This window comes from Podarcis liolepis (assembly GCF_965112155.1).
Source record: "Podarcis liolepis genome assembly, chromosome: 3".
NCBI lineage: Eukaryota > Metazoa > Chordata > Lepidosauria > Squamata > Lacertidae > Podarcis > Podarcis liolepis.
This window is the reverse complement of record NC_139557.1, coordinates 52472417-52490929: the sequence shown is the minus strand read 5'-3', so window position 1 is coordinate 52490929 and position 18513 is coordinate 52472417. Positions and strand designations below refer to the sequence as shown.

General features: G+C 41.1%; 1 protein-coding gene across 10 annotated transcripts in view; it reads right to left on the bottom strand.

The window, feature by feature from the left end:
* Positions 1 to 17336, bottom strand: part of ARMC2 (armadillo repeat containing 2) — an 89277-nt gene extending 71941 nt beyond the window's left edge. For 5 of the 10 annotated variants that reach the window (XM_083497638.1, XM_083497652.1, XM_083497639.1 and 2 more), the window contains exon 1: positions 16409 to 16638. The gene's annotated coding sequence lies outside the window, so the exon portion shown is untranslated. Of the gene's footprint in view, positions 1 to 16408; positions 16640 to 16669 lie in introns of those variants that run through there. The other 5 variants (XM_083497637.1, XM_083497645.1, XM_083497646.1 and 2 more) reach the window with 2 other exon arrangements.
* Between the last annotated feature and the right edge of the window lie 1177 nt (positions 17337 to 18513).

The following is an 18513-nucleotide window of genomic DNA, read 5'->3' as shown; positions in this document are numbered from 1 at the left end:
AGGCAGAGCCCTGACTGACTCCAGCTACAAAAGCTGAGCCCGCTGGGTATTGATTAGAAGGAAGTTGGGGGTTTTTGGCCAAGGAGGGGTGTTGTTACTGCTATTATTGATATTTTTTAATCTTTAGTTTAGATTTATTATGCGGAAATGTATGTGGAAATAGTTTTGATTTGATTGTTTACTTTTTAATGTGTTATTGTTTATGACTACTTTTGTTATGTTTGTAATTATTTTTCATGTTGTAAGCTGCCTTGAGCATGGTTTTAACTATGGAAAGGTGGCATACAAATAAAATTATGTATGTATGTATGTATGTATGTATGTATGTATGTAGACTCATTGAAAATGGACCTAATTTAATTGTTTATTATATTTACTGGGATAACACAGTAAGATGGGCAACATATTTGTTGTTGTTGTTGTTGTTGTTGTTGTTGTTGTTGTTGTTGTTGTTAGGGTCTACTCTGAATACAACTTAAACGCCCTCCACTGTTTGTAAAAATACTTCATGTGGAACCTGTTTTAAATTTCCACTTTCTCATAATCATGTTCAATTTGACAGTGTTCAAGCTGCCAGAGGATTTAAATAAATAATAAATATAAAATGTCCCGTTATCCATGAAAACTCAGATAGGGATGATTGTTGGGACCATACAGGAAACGTCGCATTTCTGTGACTTGGAGCGGGTAGCAAATTTACACAGGTTACAGTTGCCGCCTTTTCACTACAAATTTGACTGCCCGACAGAAAGCAGCAAAAGGAACGAATCTAAAAGAGGACTGAAAGGTATCCTGCACGAAGGGATATTAGGCCGAAGTGAACAGAAGGATCGCTGAAAGGATATTACTCCCTTTTTAAATCTGGGGCACATGTTAAAAGTTTCCCTCAGGCAGCACATGCATTGCTTTTATTTCTTCAACACATAACCTGAACTGACAGTAACCTTGGCACCAATACATGGGCAATATTGACAAAAGGATGCACCATTTCTGAACAATGTCTCCCTAATGTAGGATAGGCAGGCTTTTCTTGATCATCAGGCATGCATGTCGTCTTGGTCCAGCAATTTTGTTTGCAGACAAATGTAGTCATTGTGGACCCAGAAAAATAAAGAGAGAGAAAATTGCTATTCTGCATTGGAGTTTTTGTTTCCTTTTATCATTCTGCACATGTCCTAAGGCGGTACATAGAAGTTTGCTTTGTATCAGGCTTTTAATTGGTGTGAGCATGTCTGGCTTCTTCACTACAAAGCTTCTGGCAAATGCTGGAGACACACCTCTTCACCCTGGTCTTTCCACCAGATCTAAGAGCCCTATCCCTGTGATTGTAATCTGTTTTTTTAAAAAAATAATTCTGAATTTTAAACTGTTGTAACCTGCCCTGGGTCCTGCTGGTGAAAGGTGGGGAAGAAGAAGAAGAAGAGGAGGAGGAGGAAGAGGAGCAGGCGAATGCACTAATCCCATCAATGTTACAATACCACTGGGAGTTAAGAGGCTGGTGCACTCATTTGTGTGTGAGAAAGACAGTTTGCTCTCCCTTGCTCTTCTAATCCCCACCCTTTTGGCCCAAGACAAGGCTAAACAATTTTCTTGGCAGCAGCAGATGAGACAGCAGTAGTTCCTCCAGGCTGGGTAAGTGGATGCACCTGGCACATCGTGGTCTTGAATAGATGAGAATTCTCCCACACTGATGCATGAAACCACCCATTTCATAAGCAACCCCACACTGACAAAGGCTGCCTCTGTCCATAAGATCCTTGGAAACTGGCAAAAGGGGCAAATGGAAGTTTCTGAAAGAACCTTGCCACAGTGATGAATTCAGCATTGGTGAGAACAAGCACAGGAATTTAGCTACATGGCAAGGGGAAATGATGGCTTCACACCAAAGCGAGAGGTACTGCCAAATTCAGAAAGGCTTCCATAATTATATTCTGTCACAGCTCTTTAGAGAATTCATCTCTCTCAGTACGGCATCTCATAACTTTCAGTTCAAGCCATGGCTGCTACCAGAATAGATTGTGCCATTTTTGCCGAAATATAACAGGATCTGTTGGCATTTATTAAATGGGAGATGTGCTTTGAACACACGGACAGGCCTTTCACTGGTTAGTTTATGGAAAACTGATTTAATGGAGAGAAGATCTCATTTGCAGTATATTAGGGACCACAACCATAACTCCCAAGTCTAGACAATTGGCAATTCATTGTAAGTGAGGCAAACTTAATAGTCACTGCAGGTGACAGATTGCATTGTGAAGGCAGTCTGCATTCTCTAAGGGTAGATCTGCTCCACATTGATGTGGGAGGGGATACTTTCTGTGATACTTTCTGGGGATACTTCTAGATCAGGGGTCTGCAACCTTTAAGACAAAAAGAGCCACTTGGACCCGTTTCCGAAGAAAAAAAAACTGGGAGCCGCAAAACCATTGCGACATTTAAAACAAATATATCTCCGGAGCCACGATCTGACAGCGGGCAGGAAGGTGAAGTTGGGATGGTGCATGACTAACGCACGCACCGCCCCCATGCGACATCACAGCCAGTACAGCGCCCGCCACAGTGGAGAGTGTCGGGGCGCACAATGCGCCTCCTCCCCTCGCTAGTATCCACCCCGGAGCCGTGGCAAAGGTGTAAAAGAGCCACATGTGGCTCCGGAGCCGCGGGTTGCTGACCCCTGCTCTAGATCTATTAGTTGTTTTTCTGCTAAAACACTGAAGTTTTAGAGGGAATGTATTCAACATCTATTCAGAAGCAATTCCATTCTGCTTTTTTATTTGCTTAATTTATATCCCACTTTCTCAAAGGAGTGAAATGTGGCATTCAGCCTTCCTATGTTCTAGAGTTGAATCTTGGCACTCCCTCCAGGGCTGACGTTTGGTGAAGTCTGGCACAGTGGAGCCTTTGGACCTATGTGCTACATAATAATATATTTTCTAATTTCAGTGTTCATTAAACTTATGCTTAGGCTATATAGTGACATAAAAATTAGACATCAGGAAAAATCAAAGGTTTTTTGTCCATCATTGCTATTTAATAAGCTTTGTGCATTGCATATACCCTGCAACATGCTGAGTCCCAAAACCAGGATGTGTGCCTTCCCGTCTGGGCTCCCAGGCAAGTTATGTGACCTGCACGACACCATGGAGCCCAAATATGCATCTTTTGGGGCACCACACAAGTTTGCAGCCCCCCAAAAAAGCACTTTTTCAAGGAAAGATCTCGGCATGACATCATGCAAGATCACAGTGCCCACAATGGCCACTGTGCTCTCACAGAAAAAACAGGATGTCCCGTGTTTTTCCAGGACACTCGCGACGTATGCATTGCATAAAATAACAGAGCTTTTTAAAGGTTAAGTGAAAAACTTAGTTTAAATCCCAAGAAAATGTAAGATCCTCTTTAAAAAAAAATCCAGGAGAGTTCAAAATCTTAGCGTTAAATACAAAAAGGATGCATTGTACCAGTGCTTTTTTTCCTGGGGGGATGCAGGGGAACACATACACCTAAACATTTTGTGAATTTTGTACTTTTGTCCATTTACTGTATTTATTTTCCCCGATTTGAACTATAATATTGTGATTTTCTTGGGTCAAACATTTTTTTGGGGGAAAAGCACTGCATTGTACACATGAAAATTACCAGCATTAAATAGTTTTTAAAATGTCAGTCGGGAGGGGATGTTACGTATGATGGGAATAAACAGCAAACTATCAATCAGTAAAAATAATATATAAAGGGGGGTGGTATTCAACTATATTTTTAGTCAGAGTAGACTCAATGAAATTAATAACCATGACTAAGTTAGGTCCATTAATTTCAGTAAATCTGAGTAAAATTTCTGAGTAAAACTTAGTTGACTACCACCCAGGATATTTAAGCTACAAATATATCAATATAAGAAATACCCATTTATACAGTATAGTTTATAGAGTATAGTTACCTTGACTATTTTTTTGCACCTAGGCTAATGAGTTAAATGGAGAAAAACTGGGCCATTCTGCAGGCATGAAAATCTGAAGTTAAATAGAATTGGAGCATGCTGTTCTTCATATTTAAGAGGAAGTGAAATTAAAAATAATTCATCTAAGGAAGAATAATTTAGCATGAATTGACCAGATAGTACAGAGCTTGATTCCTGATTAGGTAAAGTGAAACAGCAAACATACATAGGCCAATCCAGTTTTCTCTCAAAGTTCATGTGTAAGTGTATCTATACAGTATATATATTATTGCTGCCTTTTATGTTTTTTCTTTTCTTCTGGTCTATGACCGTAATAAATTTATTCATTCATTCATTCATTCATTCATTCATTCATACAGTATATAGACATTTGAATGGGTTAAGAAACTCAAGGCTGTACATCAAGATTTGCCTTAGACTTTATTTTCTAGAATGAGTCATACCTTAATAGACAGCATTGCAAAATAGTACCTACAATAAGTAGGAGGTCAAATTTCCTTCAACCTAAATAGGAACTGTGCAAAGAGGACTAATTATGTATTTTCTTCACAACTAAACTAAATATATTACCAGAATTACCTTAAGTCCCACAGAGTTCAGGGATACAGTGGTACCTTGGGTTACAGACGCTTCAGGTTACAGATGCTTCAGGTTACAGACTCCGCTAACCCAGAAATAGTACTTTGCTTCAGGATGAGAACAGAAATTGCACGGTGGCGGCTTCTGGTGTAAAAATTTTAGTACAGTGGTACCTCAGGTTAAGAACTATTATTAATTCGTTCTGGAGGTGCGTTCTTAACCTGAAACTGTTCTTAACCTGAGGTACCACTTTAGCTAATGGGGCCTCCCACTGCCGCCGCACGATTTTTGTTCTCATCCTGAAGCAAAGTTCTTAACCTGAGGTACTATTTCTGGGTTAGCGGAGTCTGTAACCTGAAGCATCTGTAACCCGAGGTACCACTGTATTTGCTTCTAGGTAAGCATCTATATAGGATGTGGGTGGCGCTGTGGTCTAAACCACAGAGCCTAGGGCTTGCCGATCAGGTCGGCGGTCCAAATCCCTGACGGGGTGAGCTCCTGTTGTTCGGTCCAGCTCCTGCCCACTTAGCAGTTCGAAAGCACATCAAAGTGCAAGTAGATAAATGGTACTGCTCCGGTGGGAAGGTAAACGGTGTTTCTGTGCACTGCGGCTTAGTCATGCTGGCCACATGACCCGGAAGCTGTCTGTGGACAAACGCCGGCTTCCTTGGCCTATAAAGCGAGATGAGCGCCACAACCCTAGAGTCGTTCGCAACTGGACCTAATTGTCAGGAGTACCTTTATCTTTACCTTTAAGCATATATAGGACTACAGTCTCAATTGTTAGGTGTTAAAATCATGCTGCTGCTATACTCTGTGTACTAAAGACCCATAAACATTTCAGTCAGGATTCTGTTTTCAGATAGAAAACTGATCATGTAGTTAGCAAGTTATGTCAATCAAGATAAAGACAGTATATTATAAAATGTTTGCAGTATAGAAATTGATAAAACAGCTAAAACTAAGAAAATGAAAATTATGAAACTTTGAAGAATAAATACTTTATATTTATATCTGTTCTGGGCTCTGGACTTAAACACAGAGAACAGATTTATTGGCAGCATTTGTTCACAGTGGAAGCTATAAATTGTAACAAGCTCTGGGGTATGTGATCCCACACAGAGCTATTGCTAACCACACACCATTTCTGAAAATAAACGTGACTTATTTCTATACTTCAGAGAAATTGCTGGAGGGCCCTTTTTTCTGAAGGACTTTGTGTGCTTTGTATATCCTTACAGAGGGGTCCAGACAACCAACCACAGACCAAGGAATCCAATCTCCAATTTTTAATAGCATCCTAACACCCTACAGGACTCAGAAGCAAAGTTCAATTTCTCACAGAATTAAAATAGACTACCTTTAAATGGAATTAATTTTCAAGATTCACTAACTACGTGTATAAAAACGTCAATTTGCTCTCTCACTTGCTGTAAGATGCTAAGTCAGGTAACACTTTCAAAGGAGCAAGTGAACATATTTAAAAGCTTCACCATTCAATTTACATTAAAAGGTTCCTGCCCACATGTACAATCCAGGTGTAACACTAAAATACATTTTTAAAAAGTAGCCAAGTGTCAAGTTCAAAGTTAACCAATATTAGGATATGCAGAAAAAAGTATAATTATTAAGTCATGGAATTTAGAGTTATGGAGCAATCACTGTATGCCTTTTTAGTAATAATTTAGTAATAATTTCAGAGGGTAGGGTGATGTAGTTTTATTTGTTAGTTATGTTATTTATTAATCATCTGAACAATACAATAGAAAAAAACAGCTAAAACATTGGCATAGTAAAAAACCAATGTAAAACACCATCATCACATATGTACATCGATCCTGTGAAAGACATCCAAATATCAGTTTTAGCATGATTTTATGCATGTATACTCAAGCACACACACAGTTCAAGGTAAGTGCTCATAAGTTTGCAGCTTTTCTCTCTCCATAAACCACTGGTGAATGCATTAATGCTAAAACCTGTTAGTCTAATATACACATTTTCTCATTCTTGAAGTCCCCATTTCTTACAGTGGTGCCATCAAGACAGGACTTCAGGGCAGAAGTCCAGCACCTCATTCAGCAGAATGAGCAGAAAATGTAACTAGATGCATCATGTCTGGCTTATCGTACTTTGAAGTAAGCAATTGCACATTGCCATACAAAGATCACCGCGCCAACTGAGCCCAGAGTAGAAAAATACCTAAATGCACTACTGATAGCTCAGTGAAAGAGCACAGGATTATAGCAACCTGCATTCATTCCTGTAACCACCTGGCAGGAAAAACAATGCTACAAGTCTGATTCTTCTCAGCAAGGCTCAGATACAGGGAGGGTGGCACGAGAAGAACGCAACAGCCATGTGCCCTCGATCCCAACTTCACCAGCAAAGGCAAAGCTGGGATCGAAGGGTGCATGGCTACTGCATCCCCACCAGCATTACAAGGCTGGGATCTAGGGAGGGTGGCGCCAGCGCAAGAAGGAACAACCACACACTGCTAAGCCTGCCTACCTGTTCAGGGGGGAACCCAGCCAGTCGACAAAGCATTTGGCCGGAACAAAGAAGGCACCCCCAGCGCAGCACACTCTGGTGTTTCTCTCTGCAAACGTTGGTTCCTCTGACACCAGGAGGGGACCGCCAGGCCGGACCATGCTGGGGGTGCCTACATAGGGTCTCCTGCATGGAAGCAGCCCTTCAGAAATCCACACCTGGGGCCATGGCCCCTCTGCCCCCCATGCTACACCCGTGGCTGCACCAGACTCCATTTAAAGGGGGGTTCAGATCAGCTGAGGCATGGGAATGGTGACTTTAATCAGGGGAATGCTTCTTATCCATCATGCTTGAAATCATGAACTTTTACCGACTGATAAATGAAGCCGGGGAGGTTTTTAAAACCATTACATTTATTCCACTGCCCCATTTGCTCACAGACAATGTATCACAAAGTGCACCAGAGCTATTGGAATGCAAAGCTGAGTTTTCTTGGGATGCTGCCATTCACCTCCCCATTAATGTCACTACTGATGTGTCCTGACACCAGACATGTCTTTTCTGGCAAGCCTGTGATAGGCCTGTGGATGTGCCCTATTTTTAGTATACATGTTGAAAGAAACATGTACTTTATAAATACTGCATGTATAGCAGTGTCAAGTACAAAATACTCTTAAGAACACTGGCTTAGTTATTGAAAGTCTTCTACACTTCCTGCCTATCTAAGAGAGACAGAAACACTGAAGTCCAATTTAACAAGAGAGCTATGGTGGAAATATCTGTATCTCACATATCAAGAAGTCACCAGAAGTTCAGCTGAACACAGAGGAAATGGCCTGATATTTCTCTATTAGTAACAAAGCTATAGGTTTCTGGAAAGATATACTTTTGTTACAATTGAAGGAACAATTAGCATTGACTTTATTTTAGTGAAGCCTCCAGTTTAAATACATTTTAACTATTTTCAAGTAAAACACATGAAAGTTAACATTTTATATTGAACTTTGCAATTAATCGAACAATGGACAAACATTTTGAATATTTTAAGCTACCAACAAATAATATTAAGGTTATAATTAGGGAGAAAGTTTATATTTTTAAAAAGAGACTTTTTACTGAAGATCATTTTATTTTTGCTATATTTATAAAAAGCTGCCAATAACATGATCATCCTTCTGCAGAACTTTATTTACCTCTCTTACATACAAATCATAAAACAAATTTACCACCACAATTACCACCACAGGAAGCCAGAATAAAAATGAACAAAGAATAACAGTAATGTGTCTCTGCATTCATTGACTGATCATCATCTGAGGCCCTTCTTTGTGTCCCTTCCTCAAGAGGTCCGGAAGGTGGCAACACGAAAATGGGCCTTTTCTGCAAGGGCCCCACACTGGCAGAATGTTCTCCCCAGTGAACCTCAATTGGAATCTTGGTTGCATATATTTAGGCACCAGGCAAAATCATCCCTCTTCTTCCAGGGCTTTGGCTAATTAAGCAACTGATGGCCTTTTAAACTAGGTGGGGGGGGCAGTATTATTTTTGTTTGGTACTATGCTATGTATTTTTCTGCTTTTTATTGTAAACCACCCTCTGATCCAGGGATAAAGGGCGGCATAAAAATTTAATAAATAGTAATAATAACAATTTCCATGAATCGTTTTATTTTGGATACAGGTATGAATGTGCCTTTTTACAGGTGATACCCACAATTGAGATGGTTTTGCTGGCACTCTAAACAAGGGATTGACGCTGTTAGAATGGGCAAAAAGGACCATTGTAAGTGGAGTTTGCTAGAAGTTCCAAATCCAGTGTTGGGAAATACATATGTAGCTCCAGAAGTTGGACACACTCCACACCACCATGCATAGGCCCTCTTTTCATGTGCAGCTTGCCTAATCCAATGGAACAGATACATGATGAATGCCTGTTTCTACATGTATATCTCCTAGCTAGACCAGAGTGGTTGTGCAGTAAATATAGCTTATTCTCTGCGTATCCTCCTCAGTGTTCAAGCTTCAGTCTTTTGTCACATTCCACCCAAATAGGCCTGCTGTTAAATTTCATTGGGGGCACCAAAGACATGACAAATCTTGTACTAGAACATTTAGATTTCAAAAATAGTGGTGCTCATTATAATTGTTGCCTAATCATAGGTTTCTTTCTCTAAATCAGCAGAAGGTAAGGTGTGGTTGATATGCTAGATTTCCAGACTGTGCTCCCAAATCCATGTATCAAGGCAGAAGGATAGATATGGGAGAAGGAAACATGATACCCATTAAACTGCAACCTTGTGAAACAAATCCTTCCATTTTAAAATTAGGCTGGGTACACATTCTCGTTTGCTCTGCATCCAGTGCCCTCCCACCACTGGTTTGGGAAGTGGCGTGGCCACAGCATTCCATGTCTATCCTGTCATTTGATGAAACACTGCTTCAATCCAAATTGAGAGAAAGAAAAACCTAGCTGTGCTGGCAAGGTGTACACAGCTTTCATCCCTTGTCATCAACGTGGTTGCAGATCAGGAACCTGAGATCAGGCACCTGCAGTTTCCTCCACTTTCCTAATTGCAACCATTTCCCATGCAAGTAAGTGAAGTACTGATATTTACAAAACCAAATTGCAAACACAGCTTCTGACTTGCTTCAATATCAAGCCAACAAAATGTTCTTTTTAAAATAAAAGAAAACAAATGGCTACATGAGGGCAAATGGAGCCATATTTTCAAAATCTGAAAATATTTTTTAAGAATGGTAGGATACCAATCCTATGGGTGGATAAATTCAGGAACATCAAGGATGAGCAACAGGGGTCATCAGAACATTGCAGATGGGAACAGAGGGGGTGTAGCCACATTAAAGGCTTCCTTGCACATGAGCCACGTATTTCAGAAGTGACTCCACTCCTCACTACTTCCCATCCCATCCCATCCCAACAGCTTTGGCAACACTGTTATTCAAATATGTTGGCTATATCCTGTATGCGAGTTTTGCCCAACCATTTCCTTGCTCATTCTAGAGGCATTCATCCCTCTCTGCAGCCTGTCATGCCAGTGTAAAGAGTCTCCATAGCTTTCCAGTTTGGCAAACTCCCTCACTCCACACTGACAATATAATGCTGTGGGAAGCCCTGTAGCAGTGCATCTAGAGAACCAACCAGCCTCCTTATTTGTTACTTTTTCCTCCTACCAAACAGAATCAACTATGGTTGGGTTCCGCTGCTTTATTTGTACTTTTTATTTTATCAATTTGTTGAGAGGGCCTTCTCAGTAGTGGCACCGGCCCTGTGGAATGCCCTCCTATCAGATAGTAGATAGGTAGCCGTGTTGGTCTGCCATAGTCAAAATAAAAAAATTCCTTCCAGTAGCACCTTAAAGACCAACTAAGTTAGTTCTTGGTATGAGCTTTCGTGTGCATGCACACTTCTTCAGATACACTGAAACAGAAGTTGCCAGATCCTTCTATATAGTGAGAAGGTGGGGAGGGGTGTTACTCAGAAGGGTGGTGGGAATGGGAGATAGGCAGATAGCTGGGAGAGCCTGTTGACGACTCTTAACGACTGTAATAGGTCTTACAGGAGAAGGCAAGGGGTGAGGAGGTGAGAAATGGTTTAGTCATGTATAGTGAGATAAGAATCCAATGTCTTTGTTCAGCCCAGCTGGCAAGGTGTACACAGACTGGAAAGAGAAGCTGCTGAATTACAACTCATTACCAAACTTAAAACAATGGAAAAACCTGGGCTGAACAAAGACATTGGATTCATTGGAAAGATATACTTTTGTTACAATTGAAGGAACAATTAGCATTGACTTTATTTTAGTGAAGCCTCCAGTTTAAATACATTTTAACTATTTTCAAGTAAAACACATGAAAGTTAACATTTTATATTGAACTTTGCAATTAATCGAACAATGGACAAACATTTTGAATATTTTAAGCTACCAACAAATAATATTAAGGTTATAATTAGGGAGAAAGTTTATATTTTTAAAAAGAGACTTTTTACTGAAGATCATTTTATTTTTGCTATATTTATAAAAAGCTGCCAATAACATGATCATCCTTCTGCAGAACTTTATTTACCTCTCTTACATACAAATCATAAAACAAATTTACCACCACAATTACCACCACAGGAAGCCAGAATAAAAATGAACAAAGATGTCTTTGTTCAGCCCAGCTGGCAAGGTGTACACAGACTGGAAAGGGAAGCTGCTGAATTACAACTCATTACCAAACTTAAAACAATGGAAAAACCTGGGCTGAACAAAGACATTGGATTCTTATCTCACTATACATGACTAAACCATTTCTCACCTCCTCACCCCTTGCCTTCTCCTGTAAGACCTATTACAGTCGTTAAGAGTCGTCAACAGGCTCTCCCAGCTATCTGCCTATCTGCCTATCTCCCATTCCCACCACCCTTCTGAGTAACACCCCTCCCCACCTTCTCACTATATAGAAGGATCTGGCAACTTCTGTTTCAGTGTATCTGAAGAAGTGTGCATGCACACGAAAGCTCATACCAAGAACTAACTTAGTTGGTCTTTAAGGTGCTACTGGAAGGAATTTTTTTATTTCTCCTATCAGATGTCAAGGAAACAAACAACTATCTGACTTTTAGAAAGCATCTGAAGGCAGCCCTGTTTAGAGAAGTTTTTAATGTTTTTAATGTTTGATCTTTTGTTGTGCTTTTAATATTCTGTTGGGAGCTGCCCAGAGTGGCTGGGGAAACCCAGCCAGATGGGCAGGGTATAAAAAATAAATGATATTAATAATAATAATAAACTCTTTATTTAAAAAACAACTAGAGTTAGGTTCCAGCAGTTGAATCTGCTGAGGGGAGGAAGATATTGGTATCACCTCTTAACAGATTGCAGTTAGGAAGACTGTTCTAAGAGCAACGCCTGGACAAAGGATGGGCTGCCTTATAAGACTGTACATGTACATCCACATAACCTTTTTTATAAATGTACAGGAATGCAGACTTGATTTGATCACATGCCCACATCTTTTATTCTACAGAAGTACTCCTTTTGTAGAGTACACTAGTGGCTTTACCAGACTGACAGCATGCACAAAGAAGAGGAAGACATTGTAAAGGGTCATTCTACTTATTGCACTTAATTTATTAAAAAAAGTTCTAAACGCTCATCCAAATGAAACAGAAGTGTCTGGAGACATAAATGCATTCTCTGCCTTGGGCCAGTCTCAAAGGAAATGAAGGCATTTTTACACCTTCTGTTGGTGTGTGAAGACTTTTGAGTGTAAGAAAACTCTTCAGCAGGAAGGAATGGGACTGTGATTTACATGCTTCACCTGCAGAATTTGGTCCCCAAATAAGACTATGGTCTGCCTTTTTATTTTCTGGAATCAAACCAGCATAAGGAGGCAGACTGTAGAAGGAAGGGAGGAAAATAATTCTTATCCAAATACAGGATAATTGCTTCCTTAATACATTCTTATTGGAGAGACGGAGAAGATTGATAGGTCACTTCTTGCATTACTGGAAAAACATCATTAACAGAAAGAGATTCCTTTCTAAGGAGGAGCAGTGAGAAAATATGTTTATGCAAAACAGGTGTGTCACCAGCCAAATCTAAATGAATCACGTAGCTATAATATGCAGGTGACGTACAGTTTCTAATTCTGGACTTTATCCACTTGAACAACTCAATTTCATAATCCTAAAGAGACAGATATTGGTGGCAGCAGGTCATCTCATTAGCACCATCTCCCAAGGGCATCTAAAGGTAGCAACAGGAAAGGACTGGTGAAACAGAAGGAAAGCCAATAATTACACTTCAGTGTTTTGCAAAAAGTATGCATTGCCTTCAAGGTGACAGCCAAATGGACTGTATGTATGTTTGTGTTGTGTGTTAGTTTCATTTACTCAGTCCAGAATTACCCCAAGCCATACAATACAACCTTGCTGCATTTAAACAAATGAGAATTTGCTTTCCCAGGGAAAGTCCCAACACTGCAAATGTAGGCTGAATCGCACAAGACTTTCTTTGAGAACTAGATGTGCTGATTCAGCACTATTCAAATTATGCTGGGAGGAAAGAGAAAGAGATGGAATAATGTTTTTAAAAAACATTGGAGAATATACTGGGAAGCCTGGGATGAGTTGAATAATTTTTGCCTGTTTCTTCCAAGAATATCTTCTAGTAGTAGCTTATGCAGCCCATAATTAATTCCATATTCCACCTTGTTTTGCAAATGCAGGTATATGTCAAAAAATAGGGATCAAGGAACAGGCATCTGGATAATCAGCTTAGTGTGGTGGATGTGAACTGGAGAGACCCAGCTTCAAATCGCAACAGCTATGAAGCTTATTGAGTGATATAGGGCTGCTCACACACTTTCAGTGTAATCTACCTCTCAGGGTTGTTGTGAGGCTACTATGGAGTGGAAAAATTATGCTGCCTTAATCTCCATGGAGGAAGAGCTGGATAGACATGTAACCATGTGTAAATACATTGACACCTCCCAGACAGCTCCCATCTTGAGCATTGTTCTGATATTCTCATATTTGTCACAATATCCTTTGCTTTAAAAACAACTGATTACATATTGGTCTACTCACACATTTTCACCAAAATTCTTCTAGGCTGTCACTATTTTGTGGGATGGATTCAGTTGCATACCGGCAAATTCAGGTTGCACAATTAAAGTGAATTTGGTGCTCTTGTATAACAAACTCACTTTGAGAAAAACAGTCCCTTTGTGGTAAGGAAAATTATGCAAAAATGTACTAGAACATGTGGGATAACATTTTTTTTATATGGCTTCCAACAGGCCAGCGCCCCCCGAAAAAACCCCAGAATTAATACTCAATAAACAGCAGACACTGTATAACCTCCCTACAAGCTTTGTGCAAACAAATCAGGGTGAATGCTCAATAAACAAATCATCTGGAAACGACCCAAGTGAGATCTCATTACACCTTTGTTTCATTTTGTCTGAATCCCCCTCCCCATTCCTGGGCATCTTACTCTCTGAAAAAAACCCAATCTGCTTTAGTGTTATACTCCTTCATACACACCACTACCTTTTCATCAGATTTTGCATACATTTGCAAATTTATTGCTACATTTATAGCCCACCTTTCTTACATCATGGAACCCAAGACAGCACAAATGTGGTTTCCAAGCAGTATCATTTAGCATTGTATAAAATATAAAGAAAGGTCCGTATAGTTAAAGCCATGGTTTTCCCAGTAGTGATGTATGGAAGTGAGAGCTGGACCATCAAGAAGGCTGATCGCCGAAGAATTGATGCTTTTGAATTATGGTGCTTGAGGAGACTCTTGAGAGTCCCATGGACTGCAAGAAGATCAAATGTATCCATTCTTAAGGAAATCAGCCCTGAGTGCTCACTGGAAAGACAGATCGTAAAGTTGAGGCTCCAATACTTTGGCCACCTCATGAGAAGAGAAGACTCCCTGGAAAAGACCCTTGATGCTCGGAAAGATGGAGGGCACAAGGAGAAGGGGACGACAGAGGACGAGATGGTTGGACAGTGTTCTCGAAGCTACAAACATGAGCGTGACCAAACTGCGGGAGGCGGTGGAAGATAGGAGTGCCTGGCGTGCTCTGGTCCATGGGGTCACGAAGAGCCAGACACGACTAAACGACTAAACAATAACAACAACAAAATATAAAGCTGTATACAAATTACAAATATATTAAAGACCACTCTGAAAAACTGGAAAAGGCCCAAGGGAGGAGGAAATCAGTAGACACTGTAAGTATATAAAATAAAAAATAAAAAAACATAAGTAGAATAAACAATTTGGTCAGATGGTAGTGTTACTATGCTGGGCTTAATATTTTATTGTTAGTGCCAACTTGTTGGTATCATTACTGATTTGTGGGTGCCCTGATTCCCCTGGGTTTCTGGGTGCCCTGCCCCTCCCTACATTCCTGGGTGTTGAGCTTTAATCAGTGTTTAGAAAACTAAGGCAAGCTAACAGGCTCTGAAATTAGCAGTGTAAAAATACAGAAGACACAGGTTTTCCTGTTCAGGAGTTTGTTTCTTAATGGCACCTCTATCAGCCAAAGAAAGCAGACTACTGAGCCATTAAGAGTGATTGACAATGCATATACTGTCCTCCCCTCCCCCCATGAATAGTGGGCAGAGACAAAAGAGTTGGGAGGGGGAGATTGCCAGGGCTACAGGGACAGTGATGTCACTACAGTAAAAAAGTGTCCTTTTGCAGGAGGTTTTTAGAAAGATCGAGAAGGAAGGTGGCAGCAGAACTCCATGCAGGCTGTCTGGGAGAGACTGTACCCAGAGAGCATGGCTAGCTTCTTCTTTGGACCCAAGCTGGCTGAAACAATGGGAGAAGCAGCATGGGACACTCTTGGGTGTAATGCTCTGCACACCTTCCGTCAATGCTTAGGTGTAAAGACACTACAGTCTCTGCTGTGCCTGGATTTTCCAACAGAAACAACATTGGGTAAACGCCTGGAACCCCACATGAATTTTGCTACTACATGGCAGAGATTGGGGGTGGCATAATATTATGTTATTGTTGTTGTTTTTTATAACGATTTGTATACTGGAAACCACCACGAGGGGGTTTGACCTAGAAAAGCAGCCTATAAATATGTTAAATAAATAAATACAGTGCATAAGGCCCATAAAAATGTCCTGCACACTGGTAATAAGGAATAATGCATTAAGAAAGAAAATGCTATGGATTACAGTTGTAATTCTATCAAGGAATGCCTGTTGGGCAAGGATAAGATCACTCCTAAATTCCTCTCTCTGTGTGAAACCAAAAGATTTGTCACAGAAGTGGATTTACGCTGATGTTTCACCACTATTGCACCTGCATGTTGTGCCATACCAATTCACTGTGGCAATGCAAAAGGTAAGAATCATAGCTGTCAACTTTTCCCTTTTCTTGTGAGGAATCCTATTCAGAATAAGGGAATTTCCCTTTTTTAAAAATTCAGCTATGGCAAGAATGGGTGCCTTAGGGTGTGGCAGGGGATGAGGGTGCCTTACACCTGCTCATCATAGGGCAGTGCTGCTTCCAATACAGCTGAACATTGCGCCTGAAAAATTGGTGAAGTAAGTAAAAATATTGTCCCTAGAGTACAGCTGAAGGGGCTTTGGCAAAACTACATCCTGATCAGTCCCCTCCTACACTGGTGTGGCCCCAAGTGTGGGTTTTTACAGGTGACAGAAGCAGCAACACTTGACAGCCCTTATATATTTCCCACAATGCCCTGAGGGACGCTGTATCGGAAGGCCAGGGCAGGGCCAGCATTAGTAGGCCCAGCCAGGGTGGTGCAGCCCACAGTAACTATCTGAGGATTGACAAACAATTAGATAACATGCTAGAGGGGGGGGTGGACTTTACCTGGTGTAAAAAGCGATGTTTGGTTCCTGGCAAGTCTTCCTGGGGAGGGAATTCCATATGCTGCATCCCAACTGAAAACTACTTCCAGCAGCCATCTTAATCACCAGGGGGCTTCTTTTACCCACAGTCCACCAGGAGGCAAATGGCTCCTCCTCTAAAAGTTAACTCTGTGGTTCCTATTTGGAAATGAAGCCTTCCTGGTTGCAATCTTTCTTTACTTTTATTTGTATCGTTTTCTGGTGTCCTGAACCCCTGGCCTACCTGGCAGCACGTCAGTATATCATGTCCAAAGTCCAAGTCCAGGGGTCAATCCACTCAAACGAAGTCTGAAGTCCAAAAGTCAGGAAATGCGGTCCAGGGCCAATCCAAGCAGCCAAGTCCAGGAGTCAGAGTATAGTCCAAAATCAAAACCAAAGCAGAGTCCCATAGAGGTCTAGCAGAGCCGGGGGGGGGGGGATAGCCAGTTTTTATTTGCCCCAGGTGAAGCCTACAGAGGGGTGCCGTTGCGGTTCACAGCCTGTGTATATGGTAATGCATGCAGGGGGTGCCAAACTGGGTCTTTGACCCAGATGAAATAAAGCTTAGTTTTGCTCCCAAGTCCAGGAGCATCCAAGCCAAGGTCCATCAACATGGAAAGCAGACACAGCCCCTCAGCTCTGCTTCCCTTTTGTACTTTGCTGATTGCAGCATCTGAGCTTGATGAGGCAGGTGACTCTCACCTGTTCCAGTTCTGCTCCAGCTGAGGAATCAAACCCCTCTTCCCAGAGCTAGCCAGCCCACCTGGCCAGCTAGGGAGCTGGGTTGTGGGCCCTTGCCTGCGTCAGCCTCCTAGATCGCCCCTCAAGCTGCTCCCTAAGCCTCAAAGAGGCTATTCTTGGGGCAGCAGCTCCTCTGGCTCTAGTGATGGTCCCTGCTGCTCTGGTTCCTGTGCACCAACCCCCATCCCCTCACCATCCTCTGTCACTCTGTATTTCCTTCCCCATCCCCTGCTTGCCCCAGAGTGTCCCAGTCCTGGCTACACCCCTTGCCGGGATCCTCTTCTCCCCCCCCCCCCATCATCCTGACAGCTGTTGAGAGACAGCTGAGGTTTTTTATGAACAATGTAATGTTGATGTACACACATCTGGCTTAGTGGCTCCATCATCATGCTGTTAACTGAATCAAGAAGCAAAGGAAGATGTCCAGAGAGGAAGATGTAACTCAAGGTATCTGTTTTGCATGTAGAATGTCAGGAATTTAACTGGTTGCCAAGGCGTGTTCATAAGCCTGGAAGGAATTAGTCCCACTCAGCAATTGGGCTGACCTTGACCTTTTTAAATGCTGTGGTGTTTGACCCATAGAAGCATGCTGTATTTTTTTTTAACAATTCTTCAGTTTCTTACATAATAAAGATGGCTAGAAACTTCTTTTTTTAAAAAAAACTGAGGTTTTTATTTAGTTTTAAACAAGCAAATACACAATTTTAAGTTTGAGCAGCCAAACTAATCTAGTGAGGTTGAAAAACTTGGATTTAAGCACTTTTGTCCTACTGACATCTATGAGTAACAACCTGATTCACAAACCAATTACGCTGGAATGCCCCGATTTAAATCAAATTAGTTCCATTGACGTAAATGGGTGTAAAGCTGGCTTACATCCAAGTGCTCTGGTTTAACTGGTTTATGGACTATAACCGGGATAATCTTAAATCAAAATATGCAGGGTTAAATTGCTTGTGAGGTCCAGCACGTGTCCAAAATACATTTATTTGGAAGTCTTATAATCTGGAAATATGTTTATTTAAAAGCCCATCTCCTGTTACAGATGAAGGGATCGTTTTCCTGGAATTCATTGGCATTTGTGAGGACTAAATTAGCTAAAAAATCCAAAGACTCTGGGTTGTGGCTTCAAATGTTGTCTTAACTTACATGGCAATGAGGAAATGTAGTGAAAAAATGCACAAAAGATTAGCATTGTCACCCTCAGACTGAAAAGTCAAAGTCCTCAAGCGAACTCATGAGTCATCAATCTACAGATTTTGCAACAAGTCTGTAGCTGACAGAGGTCAACTTCACAAAGCAGAGGGGCCAGCTCTTTGTGATTGTTGACCTGCTCTTGGGCAGAAT